Consider the following 3,451-nt stretch of genomic DNA (forward strand, 5'->3'; position numbering starts at 1 on the left):
AATCAATTAACTACTGAAAAGGGTCTTCAAAAAATTATTTACCAAAATAATTATGCAAACGAAACCTTATCCAGTATTACCGAGCATTTAGTTAAAATTGAAGAAAAAATTTTCAAAGACAAAAATGATAATAAGCAAGATATGGCAAGCACTAGCAATATAAGTTTTGTTCCTTGTCAAATCGATGGTAATTTTAATCTAGGAAATACGGATTTAATTAACGAATTAGAAAAAAGACTTTCAAAACTCCATATCTCAAACACTAACAGTATTAATACCCTTACAAATGATGAAACTGAAAATAGTGATATTAATAGTGAAACAAATTTTGAAACCCTTGCTCAACAATTTGATAATTCAAATGATGATATTAGTCAACTCACTAATGACTTTTCAAATCTTAATAAAATTCATCAACCAAAGCGAAGCTCTTTCGGAAAGAATCCAAAGCCAACCATAAGAAATTATTGGAATAGGCCCTCTCTTCCAGATGTTCAACTAGAAGAACAAACTTTTCAATTTGATCGTTCTCAATATGATGGTAATTCTGTTTATGAATGAAATGTTGATGGCCATTCTGAACATCAAATTATGAATATTGTACAAGAAATGACTATGGCTGCTAATGCTTATAAAGCTCATAATAATACTCAACTTCAAATTGTTAATATTATTACTTCCGGTTTTACTGGTAGTCTCAAAGGATGGTGGGATTTCTATATTTCACAAGAAGAAAAAGATTATATTTTATCTGCTAAGAAAACTATTATAAAACAAGAAAATCATCAACAAATACAAACGTTTGAAGATTATATGGTTAACACTTTAATTTTTGCTATTATCAAAAACTTTGTAGGAGATCCTACTACTTTTCAAGAAAAAACTTTAAAAATTTTAATGAATTTACATTGCAGAAAACTTACTGATTTTAGATGGTATAAAGATAATTATCTTGTTAAAGTTTTTTCAAGACCTGATTGTAAAGAGTCTTATTGGAAAGAATGTTTTATAGCTGGCCTTCCAAAACTCTTTGCAGTAAGAGTTAGAGAAAAATTAAGAGAAAATTTTAATAATACCATCCCTTATCAAAATTTAACTTATGGAGATCTAATAAACTACATTAATAAAGAATGATTAGCAGTTTGTGCTGATCTTAGGTTTAAAGAAAAGCTCAAAAAAGATAGAATTAACAGTAAAAATGAATTGGGAAATTTTTGCCAACAATATGGTTATCAGCCCTTGAATGGTCCGTCTACTTCAAAATCTAAAGTATATAAGAAAAGACCTTCAAAATATTTCAGAAAAAAGAATTATAATCTTCCAGAAAATTATAAAAAAGGCCAAGATTATGCGTCAAAATCCAAAAAACCTTATAAACCAAATTATAAAAAATCTAAGAGAAAATGAAAAGACATTATTATTTGTCATAAATGTGGGCGTAATGGTCATACAACTAATAATTGTTATGCTAAGACAAAAATAAATGAGTTAAATGTTTCTGATGATTTAAAAGAACAAATAAGAAAAATTATTTTAAATACTGATTCAGATTCCGATCAAAGTATTTCTGATTTTCAAACAAATGATTTAAATATTCTCGAAAATACTACTTCAAGTTCAGAAGATTCTGATGTTTGCGAATGTATTGGTAAATGTCATTGTAAAAATTTAATCAATGTAACTATTAGTAATTACATTGATTAAATTTTTACAATGACATTTACCAATACATTCGCAAACATCAGAATCTTCTGAACTTGAAGTAGTATTTTCGAGAATATTTAAATCATTTGTTTGAAAATCAGAAATACTTTGATCGGAATCTGAATCAGTATTTAAAATAATTTTTCTTATTTGTTCTTTTAAATCATCAGAAACATTTAACTCATTTATTTTTGTCTTAGCATAACAATTATTAGCTGTATGACCATTACGCCCACATTTATGACAAATAATAATGTCTTTTCATTTTCTCTTAGATTTTTTATAATTTGGTTTATAAGGTTTTTTGGATTTTGACGCATAATCTTGGCCTTTTTTATAATTTTCTGGAAGATTATAATTCTTTTTTCTGAAATATTTTGAAGGTCTTTCTTATATATTTTAGATTTTGAAGTAGACGGACCATTCAAGGGCTGATAACCATATTGTTGGCAAAAATTTCCCAATTCATTTTTACTGTTAATTCTATATTTTTTGAGCTTTTCTTTAAACCTAAGATCAGCACAAACTGCTAATCATTCTTTATTAATGTAGTTTATTAGATCTCCATAAGTTAAATTTTGATAAGGGATGGTATTATTAAAATTTTCTCTTAATTTTTGTCTAACTCTTACTGCAAAGAGTTTTGGAAGGCCAGCTATAAAACGTTCTTTCCAATAAGACTCTTTACAATCAGGTCTTGAAAAAACTTTAACAAGATAATTATCTTTATACCATCTAAAATCAGTAAGTTTTCTGCAATGTAAATTCATTAAAATTTTTAAAGTTTTTTCTTGAAAAGTAGTAGGATCTCCTACAAAGTTTTTGATAATAGCAAAAATTAAAGTGTTAACCATATCATCTTCAAACGTTTGTATTTGTTGATGATTTTCTTGTTTTATAATAGTTTTCTTAGCAGATAAAATATAATCTTTTTCTTCTTGTGAAATATAGAAATCCCACCATCCTTTGAGACTACCAGTAAAACCGGAAGTAATAATATTAACAATTTGAAGTTGAGTATTATTATGAGCTTTATAAGCATTAGCAGCCATAGTCATTTCTTGTACAATATTCATAATTTGATGTTCAGAATGGCCATCAACATTCCATTCATAAACAGAATTACCATCATATTGAGAACGATCAAATTGAAAAGTTTGTTCTTCTAGTTGAACATCTGGAAGAGAGGGCCTATTCCAATAATTTCTTATGGTTGGCTTTGGATTCTTTCTGAAAGAGCTTCGCTTTGGTTGATGAATTTTATTAAGATTTGAAAAGTCATTAGTGAGTTGACTAATATCATCATTTGAATTATCAAATTGTTGAGCAAGGGTTTCAAAATTTGTTTCACTATTAATATCACTATTTTCAGTTTCATCATTTGTAAGGGTATTAATACTGTTAGTGTTTGAGATATGGAGTTTTGAAAGTCTTTTTTCTAATTCGTTAATTAAATCCGTATTTCCTAGATTAAAATTACCATCGATTTGACAAGGAACAAAACTTATATTGCTAGTGCTTGCCATATCTTGCTTATTATCATTTTTGTCTTTGAAAATTTTTTCTTCAATTTTAACTAAATGCTCGGTAATACTGGATAAGGTTTCGTTTGCATAATTATTTTGGTAAATAATTTTTTGAAGACCCTTTTCAGTAGTTAATTGATTTGGGGCTTGAACTAAAGGAGTCGCAATAAACATATCGTTAATAATAATTTCTCCTTTTGGTGGAAAATTAGCAATAATTT

This window comes from Lactuca virosa, chromosome 8, assembly GCF_052849685.1.
Source record: "Lactuca virosa cultivar CGN04683 chromosome 8, Lactuca_virosa_CGN04683_v6, whole genome shotgun sequence".
NCBI lineage: Eukaryota > Viridiplantae > Streptophyta > Magnoliopsida > Asterales > Asteraceae > Lactuca > Lactuca virosa.